At 41.9% G+C, this 25,420-nt stretch overlaps 1 protein-coding gene across 4 annotated transcripts in view; it reads right to left on the reverse strand.

The window, feature by feature from the left end:
* Window positions 1-25,420, reverse strand: part of TRPC7 (transient receptor potential cation channel subfamily C member 7) — a 116,403-nt gene that overhangs the window by 77,308 nt on the left and 13,675 nt on the right. The window lies entirely within an intron of this gene.

Consider the following 25,420-nt stretch of genomic DNA (forward strand, 5'->3'; position numbering starts at 1 on the left):
AAACCTTTTGCTGGCTGGAGGCTGAAGCTGCCAGGTTTGTGTTGAGGCATATTTACATTTTCACAAGTATTAGTGGATTTCCTCCATAATAAACTAGCACCATCTCCATCAGTTAATGTTGATTTTTATGGCAAAAGGGTAAAACTCTGTTCATATAGGTCAGGTACTATGGCAGGGGTCGGCAACTTTCGGCACGCGGCTCGCCAGGGTAAGCACCCTAGCGGGCCGGGCCAGTTTATTTACCTGCTGACGCGGCAGGTTCGGCCGATCGCGGCCCCCACTGGCCGCGGTTCGCCGTCCCGGGACAATGGGGGCGGCGGGAAGCCTCGGCCAGCACATCCCTCGGCCCACGCCGCTTCCCGCCACCCCCATTGGCCTAGGACGGCGAACCGCGGCGAGTGGGGGCCGCGATCGGCCGAACCTGCCGTGTCAGCAGGTAAATAAACTGGTGCGGCCCGCTAGGGTGCTTATCCTGGCGAGTTGCGTGCTGAACGTTGCCGACCCCTGTACTATGGTGATATGGGCAATATGAATGATAGACAAACAGACAGGCAATCATTAGTGTTCACGAATTTGCCCCCACATTTTGGCACCCCTCCCCTCTTTTTAGGGTGGAAGTGGGCTCCAATGGCACAATGGGTTAGTGCAGAGTACTTATAGAGCAGTGCTATATGGAGTGATGCTGATGTTGTGAGTTCAAGCCCCACCTGGAGCACCAGTTTGCTTTAAGTAAATGGCTTCTGCCGTTCATTTTGGGGGTCAGACTAGATGACCTCCTGAGGTCCCTTCCAACCCTGATATTCTATGATTCTAGGACAACTCTACTGTCCTGAAGGGGAGTTTTCATTTTCACCCTTGGTTTTAAGTGAACACAAACAATACTTTGCCTTGGCAAAGTTCCACATATAATGTGTTTCCTTCCCTCTAGTCCACGTCATATCCACAGGAGAGCAAAAAGTGTTTCCTCCGTGGCTCCAATATTAATCAGTTTAGAAATTGTACAAAAAGGAAATGCTGTTTGAAAATATTTTATTAAACTGATAGATCTGTTTGCAAAACTGGTCTTAGGGATGTCCAGCCCACATGATTTATTTACATATACTCACACCAAAATGTCTTAAGACACAAACGTCTTCAGTGAATTCAATGTAATTCAGTTGAATTACAACAAAAAACTTCCACCTCTTTTGTGTTCTTTAATTAAATTTCTTAGGTTATTTCTCCAGAAAGTACAGAGGAGATTCTTAATTCCATTTCAACCAGATTATTGGGTACTAAAATATAATCAGTCCCAAGAGAGCCTTCAATGCAACATGTATTTGTATACCCCCAAATTAAAAAACAGAGAACCAAAAAGTGCCACCATGGCTAAACAAAGTACAAGAAGCAGTGAGAGGCAAAAAGGCATCCTTTAAAAAGTGGAAGTTAAATCCTAGTGAGGAAAATTGAAAGGAGCATAAACTCTGGCAAATGAAGTGTAAAATATAATTAGGAGGACCAAAGAAGAATTTGAAAAACAGCTAGCTAAAGACTCAAAACATAATAGCAAAAAAAATTTTAAGTACACCAGAAGCAGGAAGCCCGCTAACCAGCCAGTGGGGCCACTGGACAATTGAGATGCTAAAGGAGAACTCAAGGACGATAAGGCCGTTACGGAGAAACTAAATGAATTCTTTGCATCAGTCTTCACTGCTGAGGATGTGAGGGATATTCCCACACCTGAGCCATTCTTTTTAAGTGACAAATCTGAGGAATTGTCCCAGATTGAGGTGTCATTAGAGGAGGTTTTGGAACAAATTGATAAACTAAACAGTAATAAGTCACCAGGACCAGATGATAGTCCCCCAAGAGTTCTGAAGGAACTCAAATGTGAAATTGCAGGACTACTAACTGTGGTTTGTAACCTATCATTTAAATCAGCTTCAGTCCCAAATGACTGGAGGATAGCTAATGTGACACCAGTTTTTAAAAAGTGCTCCAGAGGTGATCCTGGCCATTAAAGGCCAGTAAGCCTGACTTCAGTACCGGGTAAACTGGTTGAAACTATAGTAATTAACAAAATTGTCAGACACACAGATGAAGATAATTTGTTGGGGAAGAGTCAACATGGTTTTTGTAAAGGGAAATGATGCCTCACCAATCTACAAGAATTCTTTGGGGGGGTCACAAAAAGCATGAGGACAAGGGGGATCCAGTGGATATAGTGTACATCAAAAGCTTTTAAGCAAAGTAAGCAGTCATGGGATAAGAGCGAAGGTCCTCTCATGGATTGGTAACTGGTTAAAAGATAGGAAACAAAGGGTAGGAATAAATGGTCAGTTTTCAGAATGGAGAGAGGTAAATAGTGGTGTCCCCCGGGGGTCTGTACTGGGACCAGTACTATTCAACATATTCATAAATGATCTGGGACAAGGGGTAAATAGTGAGGTGGCAAAATTTGCAGATGATACAAAACTACTCAAGATAGTTAAGTCCAAAACAGACTGCAAAGAGCTACAAAGGGGTCTCACAAAACTGGGTGACTGGGCAACAAAATGGCAGATGTAATTCAATGTTGATAAATGCAAAGCAAGGTACATTGGAAAACATAATCCCAACTATACATATAAAAGTATGGGGTCTAAATTAGCTGTTACAACTCAAGGAAGAGACCTTGGAGTCATTGTAGACAGTTCTCTGAAAACATCCATTCAATGTGCAGCGGCAGTTCAAAAAGTGAACAGAATGTTGGGAATCATTAAGAAAGCGATAGGTAAGAAAGAAAATATCATATTGCCTCTGTATAAATCCATGGTACGTCCACATCTTGGATACTACATGCAGATGTGGTCGCCTCATCTCAAAAAAGATATATTGGAACTGGAAAAGGTTCAGAAAAGGGCAACAAAAGTTATTAGGGCTATGGAACAGCTTCTGTATGAGGAGAGATTAATAAGACTAGGACTTTTCAGTATGGAAAAGAGATGACAAAGGGAGGATATGATATAAAATCATGACTGGTGTGGAGAAAGTAAATAAGGAAGTGTTATTTACTCCTTCTCATAACAGAAGAACAAGGGGCCACCAAATGAAATTAATAGGCAGCAAGTTTAAAAAACAAACAAAAGGAAGTATTTTTTCAGACTGCACAGTCAACCTGTGGAACTCCTTGAAAGAGGATGTTGTGAAGGCCAAGACTATCACAGGGTTCAAAAAAGAACTAGATAAATTAATGGAGCATAGGTCCATCAATGGCTATTAGCCAGGATGTGCAGAGATGGTGTCCCCAGCCTCTGTTTGCCAGAAGCTGGGAATGGGCGACAGGGGATGGATCACTTGATGAATGGCTGTTCTGTTCATTTCCTCTGGGGCACCTGGCATTGGCCACTGTCGGAAGACAGGATAGTGGGCTAGATGGACAGTTAGTCTGATCCAGTATGACCATTCTTATGTTCTAACATGCTTGTTGAAATACTACTCCAGGAAACATGGTTCCAAAAACTCAACATGAGTTCCTATGAAGTAATTTCACCTCACAGCCAGATTTAGGCTGTGCTTGTGAGGCTAGTGGTGAAATGTAGTTAACTTGGTAAGAATCATTTTACTGAAAGCCCTTATTCTAAATCAAGCAGTGATTGATTTACACATGGTGGGAGAAGAAAAAAAGAAAAAAGAAACGACCACCATTGAAACTGACCAAATGCAATTAAAATCAAACAAGATTAAGACTGCTGTTAACACAATAACAAAACCATGCATAGACCCAAAGCAACAAATACAAATAATAGACACAAGCTCTTACAGCCTCGAGAGATCTTTTCAAATTAGTTTTGATGAATTAATTCAATTCAGTTGCTCACCTAATTAAGCAATCAACCTTATAGTTAAATCTGTCTTTGATGAAATGCTAAGAGTTGCTTGGTGGTGTATTCCTGCATTTTCTAAATTATTGTATCTAACATTCAAACATAACAACATGTTGCAGTGCCATAACGTCTGTGAGCCTAAGATCTCAAAGCACTGTACAAACATTATTTAAGTAGCGCATCAACCTGTGAACTAGATGTTATTATATCCACTTTAATGGGGAATAAACAAAGGGACAGAAGGACAGATTTACAAAAGAATTTAGGTGCCTAAAGATTCACACAGACACCTAATGTTGAATTTACAGAAGTGTCTAACCTCTTAGGGTATGTCTATACTGCTATGTAAACCCAGGGTTAGAACTCGGGCTCAAGCCTAATCCCCCTTCTGTCTACACACATCACGCCAAACCACGTCTTGGACCTAGAGTCCCAGGAGGGTGGAGGGTCTGAGAGTGAGTCAAACCGGGACCATGAGTTCAAGCCTTATTGCAGATGGACTCAGTCTGAGAGTCTGCCAAAAGTATTTCACAATCCCACAGGTCAACTTTCTTTGTTCTCTGGACAGTCAAGTTTGGTGGACAGTCAAATTTTCCCACACTGCAAACAAACAATAGAGTGGCCATATTTTGGGAGGAGCTAGGAAGCCTGGGATATGGGTGGTTGGACTCAGGCCCACATAATGCAGTGTAGATGTGGGAGCTCCAGGTCTGGACCCAGGGTTCAGCAATTTCGAACCTGTGAGTTACAAATGTTTGTAGATGCTCAAACTCTAGGTTAATACACCCAGAGTCTGCGAACTCAAGTTCTACTAAACATGGGCTTACATTACAGTGTAGACATGCTCTTAGGCATTTTTGTAAATCCAGAGTACATCCTTAGGTGTCTAAATAGCTTTGTAAATCTGGCCCAGAGACATGAAGAGACTTGCCCAGAGTCACATAAGAAGTTAATGACAGAGGTGGGTATAGGCCCCTTTCTCTTTTCCCCACAGCAGATCTCTCGCTGGAGCTGCTGCAACATCATGTATAATGGAGGCTTTAAAAAGTTACAGTAGAACTGTACAATCTGAGCCACTGGAGGTGTGCATCTTAATACTGTGTTAATGTCGGGGGGGGGTGGGGAGAGATGAACATGAACAGAAATCAGAGGCACTGACTTTTGTTTTTGCTGGTGGGTGCTCCTCTCCATCCCCTCCCCCTTTGCAAGTGGTGGGTGGAGTCTCGGGGGAAGAGGCTGAGTGGGGGTGGGGCTTCAGGGTGGAGTGGCAGACAGGGTCTTGGGACGGAGGGGGGAGAGACCGAGTGGGGGCAGGGCCTTGGGGCGGAGCAAGGGGCAAGGCCATAGTCCGAGTGCCGGGGCCCACAAAAAGTTAATCTGGCCCTGTGGGTGCTGAGCACCCTATTTTTTTTTCAGTGCGTGCTTGAGACCCGGAGCACCCATGGAGTCGGCACCTATGACAGGAATCATATGCAGGATTTTGTCAAATAAAGAAGCAGGATATATGCTGAGATCTGAATTCAAGACAGGCTGTTCTTTATGGGAGGTTTCCTGATCCCACTGAGATTTAAGCAGAATTATCCCCCTCAGTCTCTTCAGAATTTAGTCCTATGCTTTAGTCTTTGTTACAACAAGATAAATTTCAAGCATTAGGAAACGTGTAGGTCACAGAAAAAATAGGTTTCTAAACATGAGTCTGATCCTACATTGAATTGCAGACATTGTTAAAATAGGAAGATATGAAAATAGAAGTGATTTGGGAATGAAATGCCGAACTGCCCCGTGTCATGCAGACACTTACTTACCCTGGCATTTAAAAAAAAAAAAAAAAAAAAAGAGAGTGAGAACTTTGCAAAGCTTTCATGAGGTTCTCTATTTATAAACTTCTTGCAAGGTTCTCAAACATCACTCTTGGTAGGTTCATTTTAAGCAATTTTCATCACCATTTACATGTCATCAGACCAGCTAGAATGTGTGTCAGCTCAAAGTACCTTTTCCTCTTCAGATGTCTAAGGCGAGAACACATACTACACAGATATCTCTAAAGAGACAAGTAATCTAACTTGTGTGACTGTGCTCCTGCAGGCAAACTCAGTAGACATGTAGCCTCGTAGAAATGTTTGTGGTCTGGTGAATGACCATGGCACATTCCTGGAGACAGCATGGATTAATTTTATGTTCAAAGCTATTTTGCCCTTTTTTAAGTAGAAAGAAGCATTGAAAGCTAAACATAGACTGTGTAAGTCAACCCCCCCAAACAAACAACCCTCTAGCCAACCAGCAATCATGCAGGCAGGACAGCAACCTAGTGCCAGAATGATAGCCTTCTAAGGTATTAATATAGAGTTTGAGGATCGGGGATTGTCCAAATAGGGCACAATTACGAGCACACCTGTTGCGTTTCTTTATGACAATCGACTGAGAGCGACCTTCAAAATGAAACTGTGTGTCTAGATGGCAGGATGAGCTATTGGTTGTATTTAAGCTGCAGCATGAAGTGTGGAGAGGCCCTTGTTCAAGGCCTTTTTGCAGAACTCTGTTGGCTATCCCTAATCTGTGTTTCTTTAATAAGCACAGAGTACTATAACACAGGGGAATTCCAACTGCTTGTTTCCATCAGGCTCTAATCAGGGTTTGCAGTCAATTGCTTTAGAGATACTCACTCACTGTATTTGTATCAGTACACAGAATACTGAACCAGAGGCAATCTTAAGGGCAAGGAGATAGTAAGGTGGTAAACAGTACAGTGGGTATATTAACAGTACTGTTAGCCCGGATACAAGTTTATGCTGTCTGTATAAACTGCATATTTCCCATGTGTCTGGGAATGTCTAATATCTGCTGTACCATATGGCCAGACAGAGCAAAGTGACTTGTGGAGCAGTTTGAGACAGTTGCAGTCTGCGGAAGCACAAGAGCTAATAAATACTATGCTTCTCAAGGGACTGGAAGAGTCAGGCTTAGAGCAACAGTAAATGACATGTGGGGCCAGTGATCAAAGGAGAAACGTGAAAGGGAAGCAGAGGGGACTTTTCATAATGTTTCCACTTTCCATTTTGACTCAGTTGTGTGTGCTCCCTGGCTGAAGTTTGGATTGGGTGATCTTAGGTGCACTTAGCCAGAGGTAACATTTTTAGCTTGAGCCCCAGAAAAGTAATGCATCATTGGAGTCAAGGACTAGGGCCAGTCAGGAGGGGAGCAAAGCAGGCTAACCCTGTTCAGCTATACCAGCAACTTCATTATGCTGTATACATTATGTGTCTAGCTGATGGCAATAGTCTGAGCCTTTCACCCATAAATGCTCCCTATAAATATAATATTATAGGCAATTTAGGGCTATGAGGTTGGTGAAATGGACGGAAGTATTTAGCAGTAAAAATATGTTACTCACAGAATACCTGAGGTTTAATCCTGCAAGGGACCGAATGCACTAACTCTTGGTGAAGACAGAAGTTGAGAGCTCAGCAGAATTGGGCTCTAGGGAAATACCCACATGCTTAGAACTATAAAACCTCAAATAACCCCTATAGAGAAGTATATTATCTGCCATAGACAGGTACAGTGCATAATGAGAGATCAGTTTTTTAGAACCTTACAGCAATATTTTTTTCAAACCTTAGAACCTAATAAAAGGCTTCTAAATTAGTCTTTTCCTGCTTCTCCTGACCCTGTTGTGCATGTGGAGATAAAAATGTCTAATTTTCCTGTTTTGAAAAGGCTGATGGCACTTGCAATTCACTGCTATTTCGCTGAGTACCCTCTTATTATCTGTTGATTATGTACTAAATGAACTCTGTCATGTCTCTACATCTGTTCAAAACCACCCAAGCTTCCTCAGAATGGAGCTGTTCAGTTTAAGGGGATGCAGTCACAGTTAAAGTTAAAAAAACAAAACAAAACAGTATAACGTAAGAGCAGCCAAGCCATCCTATTTAGTAAATTAAATGCCTCCCTCCTTTTCCTCCACCACAAGCTTCATTTTAAAAACCAAGTGAAGGGCCATCATAGGAAACAGTTTTTCAAGGTGATGCTTCCTCTCAGGAATGTTTACTTGTCAGCTGTTAACATTTTTCCAGTAATATCTCTGACTGCAGGTTAGGAAACGTATCCTTGGTCCTGCAATGTAATGAGCTGCCCTGTGAGGAGCTGAGCACCCACAGGCTTCCATGGAGCGCTCAGCAACTTGCAGGACTGAGGACCCTTGTTTACAATACAAAAAATTCTTTTGAAATTACTTTTGAATTTTGTGGTCCATAGTTTTCAGAGCCCAGTGCAGGAAAGCACTTATGTAAGTGCTTAAGTCCTACTGATTTCAATGGGACTTAAGCATATGCCTAAGGGCTTTGATGAGTCAATCTTCTTTCCTGAATCGGGAACTGAGTTACACCAGTATCTAACGGAACTGTACTGACTCCAGAAATGCATGATATGTACATTCTGTGATGAGTTTTGCCTCTAGTTCTGTCAACAGACAGCTTACATTTTCTCAACCTTATTTGTTGTTGGAGATTAGTCACCAAATAATAATTGCTGCAAGTGACTCTTGGCCAATAGATCTTTTGGAAGTACTGAAAGTACAGTATTTGCTATCCCAGATTCAAGCTGTGTTGGTAAGTTTTTACACCTGGTCTAATTATTTATTTCTCTAATCACCTTTGGTTTCCCATTCTCCTTTTCTGCAGCTTGTTTTGCGCACGCACACACACACACGCACAGTGTATGTAAATTAAGCTGTATTTACAACTCTTCTCTATAATTTTGTTATATAGATTCTGTTTATCCAAGGACAGTGTCACCATTGAAGACCTTAGGAACTGCAACCTGTTAGGAATTATGCCCAGGCCTAAAGTTTAGAATATGGCATACAAATACATAAGCAAAGTGTGTTCTCATGAGCAACACACCACTCAACCTGCCATCATTTAGGATATTTAACTAAATTCTTATTAATAACTGCTTCAGAATAATTAATGAGCCAGGAAAGCACCATAGCCTATTACTACTTATAATAACCACAAATAATTCCAAGATTATTTCTATGCATCTACCCTCTGGCATACAATGAATTGTTCTATTAACCCTCACTATATCCACTAAGACACCATGACCATGAAAAGCAAATTTCACAAATGAATTTACTTTTGGCTGCATAACTATATGTTTATTTCAGAACCAAATGAAAGTACAGGATCTTCTAGAAAAAAAATAGCAGGGATTTTAGGCTATATTATAGTGGTATTCTGCAAAGATTTTCATATTTCATACTGTTACTGGTAATGTATGTATTTGCCCACTAAAAGTTAACTGAAATTGAAAGAGTACAGCATCCACAGACTGGTTGTAATATTCCACAGCCAAAAGAATCAACTAAGACAGGTAAAACAAAGACAGAATTCTGTAACAATGAACAGAAAATCCCAGAAGTGAAAAACAAACATGTAGAGAGAGAAAGCAAAAAGATAGGATTATGCCCTAGATTTCAGGGCCAGCTTTCAAAGAAACCATCATTTCAAATACTCAAAGTACTTATAAATATTTACCAAGCAGCCTTTCGATGAAATATGCTAGTTCGTACATGCTGGCCAAATTGGATTTCCTTCTGGATATTTATATTGTCTATGGCTTGCCATATGCTTAGGAAAGAAGGAAACCATTGGGTATGTGGGAGGGAGGCTACACGAGGGAAGCAGTTCAGTTAAAGAGCTACCGGCATTAGTCACAGTATAATTATGCTTTAATGTATTCAGAATAAAACATACTGGGAATTAGCCATGTGACGCTCAAGAATGACAAATCCCCTTGCAGTGACTTCTGTAGGTTTCTGTCATCTGTTTGCAGAGTTGTCACTATTTCTGAATAAATTTGCGTGTATTTCTTTTATTTCCAGATGACAGACCTAGTGTACGACTCTTGCTAATTCAGATTCAAAATTATGCATTTATTTTTGTCTGCTAGTTTTCAGACTAGCACATCATGTTGTCTTGGGGGTCTTTCTCCCCCCCCCCCCCGACCCCCCCATCCCAAGTGACAATAAATCAGTGACATTAGGAATTTCAGGTGTTTGTTTATAATTCACTGGGCATATTTCTAAAAAAGGTTAGTGTTTATTTTAACATTTCACTGCCCAGTTGTGCATCATGGCATGTTTTTAGGCTTTGTAACAGATGCCTCCAGCATCTTCTTTGATGATCCATATCGTCACTTCTTCACCCCCTGATGAGCATGCTATAATAAACAAGCTGTTCTAATACAAGTATTTGACATTTTAAAAATGTGTCTCTGTTCCCATCCAGAGTCCTTGAGCAACATGAGGCAAATGGAGCAGCAGAAAGCATGGAAACTGCTCATTCTGTGTGGTGTGGAATGTCGCAATACAGCTATACAGAGGACAAATACTTTCTGGAGGAGAATCTTTTTGAAAAATAAGAGGAAGAATCAGTAGACAACTCATACACTGCAGTAGCAAGAGGACAAAGCTGATAATGCAGTCTATATTTATGCAGTGGTTTTCAGACAGAGGATCCCAGAGAACGGCGGACGGAGTGGACTGTGTATTAGAATTCAGCAGGGGACCCAAATACCCCAGTATTTGGGTTAACCTTTAAAAAACTCGTATCTGGGTTTGTGTGTTAAAGGTTTGGGTTTTTTCAGGTCTCAGTGAGCCATGCGTGCATTGAATATGGAAGGTCTGGACTTCCCAAAGTAATTCCACCACCCAGGAACAAAAATACAGTGGTTTACACCAACAAATCAACATTTGCTAACAACTAGCACACAGTGGTAACTGAGAATATCAGTTTATTTCTAAATGTATTCATGGTAAGCCAATGGGAATGGTTGGCAAATGTTAACCTATTAATAGCTTCCACTGCACCATGAAGAGACTGGGCCTAGCGTCATTGGAGAGCTTAAAGTGGCTCCCTATGACATGAATAGTAGGGCTGGTCAGAGATATTCCATCAAAACTGTGTTTTATGCCATCCTGCTTCTCCTTGGACTAATTCCCAAACTGGACTTCATCTCCTCAGATCCATCACAGCTATACAACTGCCCTGGTGCCCCACCTCCCCTTACCAAGGGGGTAGACTGTAATGCATCACAGGAGATGTAGTCCAACCAAGGAGCATGTCCTATTAGAGGAAAATGGGAGCATGAGGCACCCAAACTAAAAACTCCTATGAAGCACCACAGTGGCATTTCAGAATCATAATATTTCATTTGTGATGTTTCTCTGAAAACATAAAATTTTCACTGAAAAAAAAATCTGTCATCTCTATGTAAGGGGACTGTTGCCCCCTTACTAACATTCAGTGGGGGTGTTTTGGTTGGCTAGCTCCCTGCACTAAAAGGGGAAGGGTCGATGGCAAATCAGGAGCCTGAGACTGACAGTCCCCAGGAACAATGGGGAGAGGCCAATGCTCCAGATCAGCCTGATTGACAGGCTAATCAGAGGGTCAGGAGGCCAGGGAGGTCCCGTCCTCCGTGTGAGCTGGAATTGCCTGGGTCAGACTGAGTGGGGCCGAGCTAAGGAGAAAGCAGGGGCCCAAGCTGAGCTGGAGAGCAGAACCGTGCCAGATCCAGAGGGGCCAGAGCCGCAGCCCAGGGAGAGCAGATCCTGTGCTGGGAGCAGAGACGCAGCCACAGAGCCAGAGACGCAGCCCAGGGAGAGCAGATCCTGTGCTGGGAGCAGAGCCGCAGCCACAGAGCCAGAGACGCAGCCCAGGGAGAGCAGATCGTGTGCTGGGAGCAGAGCCGCAGCCACAGAGCCAGAGACGCAGCCCAGGGAGAGCAGATCGTGTGCTGGGAGCAGAGCCGCAGCCACAGAGCCAGAGACGCAGCCCAGGGAGAGCAGATGCTGTGCTGGGAGCAGAGCTGCAGCCACAGAGCCAGGTGTGGTGAGCAAGTGGGGCCAGCCAAGGGGGGACCTTGGGCAAAGGGCCCAGCACAGAAAGACACCCCCAGACAAGGGCCCTTGCAGGCCAGACCGGGAGGGGGACCTTAACCTGACGGGGGGCTGACGCTGGGAAGAAGGGTCCCACCACTCAAAGCCCGGAGGTGTGTGGCCACCACCATTGCAAGTGTCCAACCCGCAGCATACCTGCAGCACAGCCAGGGCCTGAGACGGAAATCTGGGACCTACAAGGAACAGACTGCGAAGTGCCCTGATGTCCAGAGACACTGTTTGTGATGTTCCCTGCCACAAAGCGGGGTGATGTGTTTTCCTTTACCCTTTCCCATTTTTCCTTATTCTTTTCTTTAGATTAATTGTTAATTAAACAACTTGTATTTGTTTTAAATTGTATGAAATAATCAGTGGGTCAGGGAGGTGCCCAGTGCAGAGAGTGTACCCCGGAGTGGGGACACCCTAGCCCCTGTCCTAGGTGACCACAGCAGGGTTGGGGGTTGAGCCCCCCAGGAATCCTGGGCCCAGCCTTGTTGGGGTTACGAGGACTCTGCCAGACAGGAGAGTGGAAGGGGAGCCCTCAAGGGCAGGGAGGCCTCTGGGTAAAGGGAGTGGGAGCGAGGACTCAGATCCTTTCGCTAGCCCACTTCACCGGGGTAGTGCAGAAGCCAGGAAAGTTCCCCACAATAGTGGGACCATTCCCCCGCTTACATCTACAAGCTATCCATTGACAAACACAAAGGGAATTATTTTATATTATATATATATATATATATACACACACACACACACACACACACACAGTGTCACCTGGACCTATCAGAACCTACATCATGTACCTGCCACAGCCCCTTCCTTTCCTCGTTCTCCCACATACAAGGCAGACAATGTGGGTGACTATGCTGCTTGAGCAGGGTAAGAACCATAGTTTCCACTCTTCTGTTAAAACCGCTCCCATTCCTCCTTGATCTGGGTGGTGAGAGCTCCCATCTTGGTTCAATCTACTTTGACCACTGCACATACAGTATAATGCAGACAGGGATTCCCCCAGCAAAGCAGCGTTTGAATCCTTTGGGTGAATTTTCTCTTCCTCAGACTCTACCTATGTGCAAATCTTGCATATTTTAACCTTTCATTGTATCGAGAGGCAATGTGGTCCACTTAATAGGGTACAAAGTTGGGAGTCAGAAAACACAGATTCTATTCCTGGTCCTGGTCCTGCTCCTGACTCACTCTATGGCCTTGGACAAGTCAACTTAATCTCTCTGTGCCTCAGTTTTCCCACCTGTAAAATGAGGATAATGATATTTAACCCTCTTTGTAAAGTGTGCTCTATAAGTGCTGAATATTATTTTAGGGAACCTAGTATTTTTTACCGTGTTAGAGAAATAAAGCCACATTCAAGAGTCTTCATATTTCACACAATTTCCTGGCACTAATTTTCACTAATGACTTCCTCAAACACAATGGATCAGATTCATCTCTGGGGCATTTCAAATGAGATTTAAGGCACATTTCAGAGACCTAGCATATAGGGTCATAGATTTTTAGGGCATTATGGTCATCTAGTGTCACAACTTGCATAACCGAGATCATAGAGTTTCACCCAGTAATTCCAGTATCCAGTCCCATAACTTTGGTACCCCAAATTCTTGAGGATACTAAAAGACAACAAACACTAATTTCCCTACCTTTGATACAAATACCATGTTGTCTGAAATCATTTTTAAAAATTTAATTTATTTTTCAACATTTTTACTGTTTATTAACTGCACTTCACTTGGACAATGAACATTAGTCAGGTTCCCATGCACTAAAACAGTACTGCAGTGTCTACATTGTGCACATACAAGTAAATCTTTAATTTAAATGTAGGGTTGAAGCAACACTCAGATACAAACACCCCACAACGGTACTCAAGATCCAGATCCTAATGTGTGGCTTCGGCTCTCTGCATTTTATTCCCCATTTAAAATAAAATAAAATAAAATAAAGGTTTTTGCTGATTTTTTTTAAAAATCACTTTTCTAATCACGTGTCTATTAGCAGCATATTTTACAAAGCTTTTCTTCTTTTTTAAACAATATCTAAATTCTGGACCTAAACTGCCTAGTCATAACCCTTTAAGCTGGGTCTAGTGCCTTGCCAATGCCCTTTTAGAGAAACAGTAAGCAACTTTCCCATTTAATGGCAGAAAAAGGATGTACTAAATCACGTGACATTATTTTGATTAGTGCTTTTTAACCCCACAAAGCAAACAAATTAAAGCTGCAAGTGTACTTTCTTGGTATTCACTTCCTGCTTACATACTACAGTATATACGGTACATACACAGCATGTTAGACCACTGAGAAACCTAGTATTCCATTGTACCTGCTTTGCTGCTTCTGTAAAGCTAAGTCCTTGCTGGTATATTCATCAGCCCATTAGATGTGTTCTACCTGGAATTTTCAGTCAGTCTATGACGTTTCAGTCTTTAAAATCTTTTATTTTACATATATAACTGAGAACCTTAATATTTTTGAACATAGTTTTAGTTTAATTAACATTTAGCTTTTTCTTTTCTGTGCCACAAGAATTCAAAGACAAGATAATTTGCAGGTGACATGCCCATAAGGTTTTAAGCCTTCTCTGTGACATTGTTAGTGGCCCCATTAAAATTTAACTGAGTTTTGAAACGGCACTTTCACAGCATTCTCTACAAACCTGGCAATGAGAGTGAATTTTATACAAATATAACATGGCATGTGTAAATCTTAATGTTGAGTCTGATGTATTTGCACTTAATATGTACCCAATCAGACAATAAGCTGATTATAGATTCACAATACTGAATGCACAGTAAAAGTCATTATGAAAAGTAATTACTAGATATGAATAGAAGCCACTTTTTAACTTGTTGATTATTGCTGAATAAGCTAGACTCAGACTTGTTCCATTGGTTTAATGGATTGTTGGAAGCATCACAGTGGATAGAGTGGAGAGTTAAGAACTAACAGTGAAAACGGGGGGGGGGTCAATAATTTGGCCATTTAATTTTTTTTTAAACTACTAATAACAGGCCTAGACTTAGCAACCAAAGCTTCAGGTTCCATAGAATGAAAGGTACAAATGCCAGCAGGGTTAGCTCAGCCTTTGATCTTTTTCAAGTAGATAACTTTTAATTTTGTGTCACTTACTGATGGGAGGCTTATAAACCTAAATTAGGGTCCCTCTGTGTTCTTTGTGCACACTGGCTTCTCCTCTGCACTGGGAAAATGCGAGAGCAGCCCATTTTAAGTTCTGATCATGAACAGAGTTTCAGATAACAAAACCATTCCTAAAAAAAAAAGCAAGTTAAGTTTTTCCCTCCTCACACTTGCTTGCATTGGCCAGCATGGCTGTTCAGAAAGCTAAATGATTTCCCAGTGATGATAGGACCTAGGGATCCCTTGACACTTGAAGAGAACAGAGGATTTCCAATTTACCTGAGGCAAAAATATCCCCAGTGCATTGTTGTGCACTACATTATCTGTCACCCTTACTTGCAGAACATGCTTTTAATGTATTTGTTTCATTGTGTTTATCTAATACCTACCATTGTTTACTGCATAAACTGTACGAATGTGTGCTGACACTCTACAACACAGTGTATAAATAATGCTACACTCTGATTCCATGTGGGTAGTGAAATATTCACATTTAGAAAAGAAATTATATTTCTTGACAATAGTTTTTAAATTGGAATATTTAAAATCCCAAGCTTGGCAAAGTACCTTCTCAGTATAGGATGGTACTTGTTTGTTAATTTATTTCACCTTCTTATAATTTCAGCTGGTTTTTAATCTCACCTCACAACTAAGCCACATGCTTTTGATTCTTAGAGTAATTAAAATGTTTTTCCCTGCTCCTTGCCGATTTCCTCAAGCTCATTTGAATGTTTATGCTGAAACACCTGTTTCCAGCAGATAAAATATAGAGTCCCTGGCTGTCACACTAAACAGAATAGACTTCAGAGAGGTATTAGATACATTCTTTGGTATGTGAAGTGCAAGAAAATATATATATTCAGTGAAAGAGGGAGTCTTACACTCCTCATGTCTTGTCAACTGCTTCTCTTTACTAAATACAGACTAATATCTTTCAAAAGAATATTCTGCTAATTCACCTGGTGAAAAAGGCCTAATGATTCATGAATGCCCCAGGCAAAAAGAAGCTCATCATCATGCAGAACAACACTGCCAACTCCAGGACATTAGTTTCAAATATTTGCATTACTCCTAGTAAGAGTGCATTCCATTGAGATATTCTATTTTAAAAGGAACAAACCCACTTTTCATTAGAGGATCCATTAATTCTACGTTAATGGGCCTTATTTGTGTAAAAATAATTCATTTTATATCCCACGTGCCTTACACAATGACAGGAACACAATGCAGCATTGTGGTTTACTGAGGTTTTGTGTATCAATCAACCCATCTGTTTTTTAAGATGCATCTCTGCATTGTTTGCAAGCTACAGAAGAATGTGCAGTAAATCTGTGGGGGAGAGGGGGAGAAGAGTCTGCTAAAAAAAAAGATTAGATCCAAAATGTTTGCTCTGTGTGTATGTGCAGATACATTCTCCTACAACCCAATCATCCCGCATTTCACATCTGCTCTAGGGTCTCCCTCCATGACATTTCCCCTAGTGTGTTATCTGCCACGCTTTTTGCATAATTCTGTTCAGGGCCGGCTCTGGCTTTTTGGCCGCCCCAAGCAAAAAAAAACGGGGCGGCCAGAACGGCAAAGCAAAAAAAACAACAAAAAAACCAAACCTGCTACGCGGCTGGAGCGCGGGAGCAGGGGGACTGGCTGGGGGGGGGGGGAGGGAGCGGGCGGGAGAGAGAGAGAAGGGGGCGGCCATGGCTACAGCAGGGGCGCTGCCACGCGGCCCCTCCCGCTGTGCCTCCTCCTGCCACCTTCCTGCAGGGCGCTCTGGTTCTCCGCGCCGCTGCCCCCTACAGGGCGGCCGGAGCGGAACAACAACAACAAAAAAGCGGCCGTGCCGCCCTAGGATTGGGCAGAATGCCGCCTCCAACAATCTGCCGCCCCAAGCACCAGCTTGCTCAGCTGGTGCCTGGAGCCGGCCCTGATTCTGTTCATGCCTTTTACCTAAAATGGAGTGGGTGGTTTAACTCCCATAAACTGTTTACCCTTTAGCAACTATTCTCCAAGGTTGCATGGTTCTTTTCTCCTTTGGGGCAATCTGCCTGAAACACGCACACAATGGGAGAATTTCCTAATATAAGAGTTAAGAAATTTTTTCTCTCTTAAAACAGAAAGAAAATGGATTTAAATCAAAAGAAGTTGTTTACTTAACACATCAAGGTTTATACTTCTCATAAACTGAACTAGATAAGGCATTCTTAGTTTGATCACAGAACAGAAATAAAAATCTTACCTGTTTAATGTTACTTGGCCACTTTGAAATCTATGGATGAAGAATGCTATATAATAGCTAAGTATTAATTAATTATCATCATTAAAGATCAGGACTTGGCTCTGACCTCTCAAAGTCCGAGCCCCAAACTGTATCCAGATAGAAATAAAGAGAGACCCTTCCTAAACTTAGCTTGATTTTCAAATCTTAGGCTAAGTCTTCACTATCAAAAAGGTGTGTTTTCACAGAAAGATAACTCTCTTGAATTAGCTATTTTACTGTAAAATCCCACAAGAGAGAGACAGGTAGTTTCTGCTTCTATGTAGCTAGTCGAAGCAACCCAAGGTCAGGGTATGGTGTTGACCTTGACCAGCTACACTGAGGTAAAAACTATCTGTGCCTTGTGTTTCCCGCAGGATTTTACGAGTTAGTCATCTCATTCTAAAAACTTTTTTGGCAGCGAACACATAGCCAAAGTGCTAGAATTCATTACCATATTAGATAAGGTAACCATTACTCCCCCAAACCTTACTCTTTTGGCTTTAGAACGGCAATAATTGGTATAATGCTAGGTTTTCAGTTCTTGATTTTCACTGACATTCTGTTTTCTCAGACTTTTATTTATTTAAGTTTTAATAGTCTTCATCACTTCTGTGTGTGTAGTAATAAGAGGCTCAATATGACTGAACATTCCTATGATTTTTCCAGTTTGCACAAGCCTTGGAAGGGAAGAGGAAGAGATATTGGTCCTGTGAGAGGCTGACTTTTTCAGCACTAGAGTATCATACTACCAGTCACAACCAGTCCTTTCCATTTGCCACCCTTTCACCCTCCCACTCACCAACCAACCAAAAACGTGAACTTCGTTGGGCAAAAGCTGCAAAACTAACTAGGAAGTGGCGAACACATAAATATCCCCTTTCCTCAAAACCGTTCCCCTTGGCAGATTCCCACTTCTCTTTGGTCTTCTAGCTCTGGCTGTGAATCAGCCCAACTCTTACTAGGCTGGGTAGAGATTGAGGAAAGTGCAGATTCAGAAACCCATGCTCAGATATTTATTCATGACCCCCAACATTAGCAACACATTTCTCACAATATGACGTGGTTGGCAACAGTGTTGTCTGATAGAGATCCGGGAGTGAGAAAATGTTCCCAGTTGCCACTGCCTCACCGTGTAACCTTTGGAAAAGTCCTTCATATGTCTGTGCCTTGTTTTTGCCATATGTGAAACTGGGATAACACATCTTTGTAATGTGTTTTGAGACCACCAGATGAAGTAGGCTTTATGCCTATGGCTAGATGCTATTACTCTTACTCCTGGGCATGTAAGTTACTACTTGAGTAGCACCATTAAAACCAATGGGCCTGTTCATGGAGTAAAGTACTACTCTACATAAGTAAAGGTAGCACCATTTGGCCCATACCAAGTATCTGAATAGCAAACAGGAAATAGCGAATAACTGAAAATACTGGGTCCAATCTTGTCTCATTTACAACATTGTAAACCTGGAGTAACCACTGTCTCCAATAATAACAATTACACTTTGCCTTCAACAGAGTAATTTCAGATTTAAATAGATATAATGGAGGACAGAATTTGCCCAATATGGATGCTTAAAAGTATCTGTTTTACAACAGATGGTACCACATAATTTAGAAAAGAACTTCTATATTTTTATAATATTGGAAGAATTGTGCAGATCTAGCCCTAGTTATGTCTGGGTGCGGGAGGAGGGAACCATGGAAGAGAATCAACTAATAGAAAAGTAGAAATATATAAAATTGGGGAATCAGTGCATTACAGTTAATGTAGCATTACTTCTCATAGCATATAGACCAGACAAGATTTTCAGAAGAGCTCAGCTCCCATTTAGACTCCCAAATAAGACCTGAGTCCTGCAATCACTTACACAAGTGCTTAACTTTTGAAAATCTCCCCCTTATATTAAGTCCTAAATAGCGGTTCAGCTCATTCAAAAAGCTGTCCTGCAATTGTGGGCACTGAGTACTAGACAATCTGGACCTGAGCACTTTTGACAATCTGGCCGTAACTGCTGAATAGGTAGAGACAGTTTATCATGATTTTTAATATATATATTTTCAAATATGAAAAAAAAGATGAATTACATGTTTCTGCTCTGAAGTGAGTCCGACTCCTGAGGCTCTGAGAGTGGCGAAATGACACACTTGGCCATGATTTTGAGTCATTTCCATACTGCACTGGTGTAAAATTATCTCCAGCAAATTACATCCCAGGAAATTGCAAATTACATTCCAGAAACCAAGGTCTTCATTATTACAAAGAATTTAAAGTACTCAGGACCCATTTTTGTAGTAATGAAAAATGGATTGTATGCTACCGACATTCATCCACAATCAAGGGCATAATCTGCCCAGATGCCAGGGGGATGGGTTCATTAGAATGATCTACAACAACAAACAGCATAATTATGAATACTGCGAATGATTTCCCATCTGCATCCACTTTTAGCTTGAATTTCAGACCCTCCAACTCACTGAGTTATTTTGTTTACATTCAGTAATACAATGTTAATTCCCTCCAGAAACTAGGGTAGATATACCTGTTTCCTTTCTCCCCTCTGTCTGCTGAACTACTATTATTGTTCTGTCCAGAACAATAGTTCCGATTATACTCCTTCTTAATTCCAGTAGACCTCCTTGCCACTCAGAATACAGGACCACAAGAAAGTAACTGGGGTAGCATTATCAGTTTCTTACTGGTTTCAGAGTAGCAGCCGTGTTAGTCTGTATCCACAAAAAGAACAGGAGTACTTGTGGCACCTTAGAGACTAACAAATTTATTAGAGCATAAGCTTTCGTGGGCTACAGCATCCGAAGAAGTGGGCTGTAGCCCACGAAAGCTTATGCTCTAATAAATTTGTTAGTCTCTAAGGTGCCACAAGTACCCCTGTTCTTTTTGCAGTTTCTTACTATTTCAAGTGACCCCCCACTGCCAATGCTGGTATCAGTGGTCAACCAAGACTAGTGTTAATAATTAAAAATAAAGCACATCAATATTGCATTAAGCTGGCATTCTAGTAGCAACAACACCATTTCCTCAGCAATAATTTGATTCCCTCATTCTGATAAATGACTTGGCCTTTGTCTGCCTACTTTATCCACTCTTGAGTATCTGTTTATTGCCAAGGAAACAGAGGGGTAATTATATTAGCACCTAATTGTATGCCACTAAAGTGCTTTAAAGAAAATTCATTGAGATGAATGTCTGTGGTAACCCAGGTCTGATAAGGGCTTGTTCAAACTTCTATGGCAAGGATAAACTTTGGCTTCTCCTGCCCAAGAAGGGAAGAAAACGATGCGTGTGTCCTTTCCCTGCTCCCGGCACAGTTACCCAGCAGAATGCAGAACTACCCCCCCCCCCCCCACCACCACCACCACCTTAACTGCACTAGTAAAAGGACCCACATTCCACCCGTGGTAGTAATGGTACAATCACTAGCACAGACAGGGCTCATCATGCCATAGAAGCAAGTTAAAAAAAGGCCTGAGTCCTGTCAATGCTCATGCCTGAGCACTTGTGTAGCTGCACTGTTGCTGGAATAAAAGTTATTCATTTTGCCTGGAGTGCTAGGCAGGGGGCGTGTAAACTGCCCAGCCGTGCAGTGCTCTGTAGCTTCAAGGAAGCGTGGGCAAACTCCCAGCCTATCCCCATCCCTCAGACTCCTGCCAGCAACTGGCAGCAAGCTCTTCCTGAAGTGTCAGCAAGGGCAGCAGCTGAGCTCTTTCCATCTGCCCGGCAAAGGCAGAACGGCTTGGGAACCTCTGCTAAGCCGCTACCGCTCTGCTTCCACCCTAGCATGGCTCCAATGGGGATCAACAGAATTTGCCCAATTCTCTTCCCCTTTTAGAGACACAAAGAAATTGGTCTCTGGCTGTGGTCTCGTACACAGGAGAGGTTAAGGAGAGCAAGCCTCTGGGAAAAGGCCAATGGAAAAGAATAAATTATACCTATGTCTGTCACAGACCACTGTAATTACACTCTAAATTAAGAACTGAATCCATACGTTTGGGTCTGAACAAAAGAGCCTGTATTCCTGATCAATTTACATGCGAATGGCAATAAATTTCCAATACATGGTTCCTTGCCATTAAATCTATTCTCCTCAAGCTCCTTGCATTAATCAAGATCAATCCCTTGTGGCGGTGTTTGAAGTCTAATTGAATTGATTCGTTTGCTGTGATATATGTGTTAAACAAAAACAAGACAGGTTATTTGTAAGAAATTCAGTTACTTCCAGAGAGGCACCTATCAAGCTGTGGGCACCATCAGACTTGACCAATAAAGTACCCCACAAAAACCAAAACAACTAAATCAAACAAAAACACAGTCCAGTCCAGTCTCCTCCACCCCCCAAACGGCTCTTTAAAAGACTGAAGGTGAAATCCTGACTTCACAGAGATCAACGGGTGTTTTGTTATTAACTTCATTGGAGCCAGGATTTTTACTCTGAATAGCTGAGTATTTTTTTCCCATTTCAAAGTTCATTTTAAAAACATGTTTGTCATCCACATTTTAGATACAGGGAAACCCAGGCACAGAGAATTAAAATGAATTGTCCACGGTGTCACAACGAGCAGGAATAAAACCATGACCTATGTTTGAAACATTAGAATGAACTGCCTCTGTTAGAGGATCTGGCAAACTTAGTGCCAAAAAACTTTGTGTAAAATATTCCCTACCCAAAGCTCTTATCTGAAAATGATGGTTCAGGGTTGGTAAGTTACGTTGCATAATAAAATTGTTGCCCTTTATGCCTTGACATTACGAAACTACTGTGCAAACATTCCCCCAAATAAGAGAAATTTTAAAAGACCCTTATTCAAACTCAGTGTTAACAAATCCGTACGGACTTTGAGAGATCACTATGGCAAGCTAGAGAGTAGTGAGTATGAAATGGAAAATCACTGGCCTCCCAGTGCAGAGAGGAAGAATACAGCGAGCACTGTGTGGTCATTAAACTGTTCATAACAGGGTTCAACCCTCACATTCAGAAAATAAACAGCAGAATTTTCTGACATAAAAGAAACATGTCCAAAGTTGTTGTTTTTTCCCCCTGATACTGTGCATTTCTCCCAAGCTGTATAATATGTGTATGTATGAGAGTGCCCTTCTGCACACAAACACATTTCCATCCTGCATGCCTCTTCAAAATCTATTACAATATTTCAAATAATTGGTTTTGTAACTTTTAATAAACAGGTGCTTCAAATATGAAGGTCTGAGTTTATCTTTTAAGGCGCTGATGGTGTGGCAGTGAATATAATGGCCCTCCAAGCAGATCAATTCCCAACCAATCAACTACAATCTTTTGCACTTAGTCTTATGCATGGGGGGGGGAAATCCATAAAGTGCCATTGCCCTCCTTCAAACTCCTCCCACAGGCATACATTCTTTTATTTATTTTGGAGAGTAGGGGGTTAGAGTTAAAAAGTAATGAAACAATAGCTGTTGAATATTGCTTTAATGAATAGTTTTGTACCACTACTAAATTTGCCCACTTTTAATAAACTGAGCCAAATGAGCTACTGTTCTATATTCAGTGTGTCCTTTATTTATTAATGCAATCCCTACATTTTGGGGGAGGCATAGCCCCAAATTGTCTATGCCCATGCCTCCTTAAAACTCACCGTCATCTGACACCTACAAAGTGCTCACTAATGGCTAAACAACTGGCCTGCCAATGCTGCTGCTTGTTATGCTAATAATAATTATCTCACTGTTATTTTGTGCTCACCCACTTGTTAGTTGTATCCACCTGTTGTCTGAGCACATATTTGGATTCTAAAGGGAATCAAACCATCTTTTGGTCATTTATGGTGCCAACCCAAAGGGGTCCTGATCTCTGATTGGAACTTTTATGCACTACCACGATGCAAATGCCGAATAATAATAAGTACCACAGATGAAATTCTGACTGTCTCACCATTGGGTATAAACAGAAAAACTGCCCGATGAGTTGTGAAGTTAATAAACATTCCATGACAAAAAGGCTGCTTCTACACTGAAAATACTGGCACCCAAAATTCTCCACTGATGGTAACATCTGTGGAAGTTGTAAGTGACAGGAGCAGAGCTGGTTAAAACTTTGGAATTTCCCACAGAACTGAAATTCCAATATTTCAAACTTGGTCTTCATTCCAAATTAAAATAAAAAAAAATATTTCAAAATTTCCCATGAAATAACATTTTTTTGGGGGGGGGGACCCTCATTTTGGGTCAGTTGAAAACTTCTGGTTTGATAAAAATCAAAACATTTTGTTCTGACTCACCTTTTTTATATAAATATAAATTTAAAAATGAGACACTTCAAAACAAAAACTCAAAATGTTCCATTTCAATATTTTTCTCTCATTTTTTCCCTAAACAAAATTTTGTAGAAATTGAAATGTTCCCACTGAAAGTTTTGATTTCAAGAAAACAGCATTTTCCAAGAGAAGAAAGTTCCATCATCAATTTTTTGATCTGTTCTAGTCACGAGTTTCTACCACAATGTCATTTAACCTTCCTCAGATCAGGACTAGATGATACAGTGGCAAATATGCATGATTCCCTTCTCCATAGTTCCCACTATTGCTACCAATGGTGCATCTGCACCTTTTGTGAATTACAATTTCTAGTTTTCCTAGTGCAGACATAGACTATAGGTTGCTGAGTTATGATGTTCCACTATCACACTTTGCATTTATGCCAGCCTCCCCAACACACCTGAACATGGGTCATTTTGGCTGGATAATAACGTTCCTGATATGCATGAGAGTGATGATACCTTCACGTTCTGACATATAAACACATTTTTCAACCCAGTTGCATGTTCCACAAGTTTGGCTTCACTTCTAAGACATCCTGAAGGGCTTGAAGGGAAACTTTTCTCAAGCAACATTTTAAAAATATTTTACTTGTGAAATATGCCAGATTTATATGGGGGAAAGTGATTTAGCCACAGAACAGGCACTAAAAAGACAACATTAGTGCCCGAAATGCATAGCGTACTTCTGAATCTTCGGTGTTCTCTACAAATATTAATTAATGCATAGATGCAATGATTTGAAGGCCAGAAACAGGGCCGGCTCTAGGATTTTTGCCACCCAAAGCAAAAACAATTTTGGCCGCCCCCCCCCCCCCCGTTTTTTAATTTCCCCCACCCCCGGCCCCGCCTCAACTCCGCCCCTTCCCCAAATCCCCAGCCCTGCCTCCTCCCCCCAGGCTCTCAAGCCTGGGAGGGAGGGTGAGCAGCGGCGCGCGAATCAGCTGTTTCGCGCGCCGTGGTGCGCGAGCGGCAGCAGCGGAGGTGAGCTAGGGCGGCCGGGGCACATTTTTAGGGGCGGCATTCTGGCGCTGGCCATGACGCCCCTAAAAATGTGCCGCCCCAAGCACCAGCTTGTTTTGCTGGTGCCTAGAGCCGGCCCTGGCCAGAAAGGACTTACAGATCCTGGATGTGGAAAGCTTTCCCTGTGAATAATCTTTTTCTGCTTTCACCTTCAGAAAATCTTTCACTGCTCAGCTAAGTTAGCCATCAGTGCAAGTGCAACACAACGGTCATTATCTGTGCACCAGTCTCTGTGAGAAAAATGGCGTCTGTACAGCGTGTTCTTGGAAAGTCAAATCAAAGGCAAATTTCACCAGAACACTCAAAGGCATTTCTCCTCCATAAGGGCTGCTTCCATGCCAATTTGTGATTTCCACCTCAAGTCATTTCAGTGCTAAAATCATTCCAAGAATCTTGGAAGGAGTTTTGTTATTAGGAGACATTTTCCACTTTCCTTGGGCTCAGCTCTCCCGATATAACACCTTGGGTAGTCACTGACACTTGGGCTTGAGAGGCAGCACAACTGAGACTACATCTGTGCTTGGAGCTAGGAATGTGTTTCCTAGCTTGAGCAGACATAATCACACCAGCTCTCATTGCTCTAAAAATAGAAGTGGTGCTGCAATACTATAGGAGCAGAAAGCAGCAGCATGAGCTAGCTGCCCTGAGTACAAACTTGCCCATACCCCATGGGCGGGTTCTTGGGACAGCTACCCCATGCCACCGCTCTCCACTGCCCATTCTACTGTGGCTAGAACTAGCACATGTATATCTAGAGCTGGCAATCACAACCCTAGCTCCAAGTGTAGATATAGCCTATGGCTCAAATCTGGCAGCATTTAAAACCCGCTTTGCACAGGTCTAAAGGATTACACAAGCTGCCAAGCAGTGAAGAAGCAATCTCTGTGTTTTAAAAAACAAAT

This window comes from Emys orbicularis, chromosome 8 (assembly GCF_028017835.1).
Source record: "Emys orbicularis isolate rEmyOrb1 chromosome 8, rEmyOrb1.hap1, whole genome shotgun sequence".
NCBI lineage: Eukaryota > Metazoa > Chordata > Testudines > Emydidae > Emys > Emys orbicularis.